The following is a 373-nucleotide window of genomic DNA, read 5'->3' as shown; positions in this document are numbered from 1 at the left end:
GAATTATCTAATAAATTTACAGAACCACGTATCTTTTGACCCAGAAATTCACTCTTAATTATATAGTTTATGGCAAAACAAATACGCATAGCAGCAGTATTTGTAATAGCCTCAACCTAGAGACCCAACAAATGTCAATTAATAGTAGAATGGGTAGGGGCACCTAGGTGGCTCAGTGGATTAAGCATCTGACTCTTGGTTTCTGCTCAGAACATGATCTCTGGGTCAGGGGATCAAGCCCCACATAGGGCTCTGCAGTGGGCGCACAGGCGTCTTGTCCCTCTCCTTCTGTTCCTCCCCCTGCTCACATTCTCTTTCCCTCTCTGAAATAAATAAATAAATAAATAAATAAATAAATAAATAAATAAATAAA

This window comes from Ursus maritimus, unplaced genomic scaffold (assembly GCF_017311325.1).
Source record: "Ursus maritimus isolate PB19 unplaced genomic scaffold, ASM1731132v1 scaffold_35, whole genome shotgun sequence".
Taxonomy (NCBI): Eukaryota; Metazoa; Chordata; class Mammalia; order Carnivora; family Ursidae; genus Ursus; species Ursus maritimus.
Note: the sequence above shows the minus strand (reverse complement) of the source record.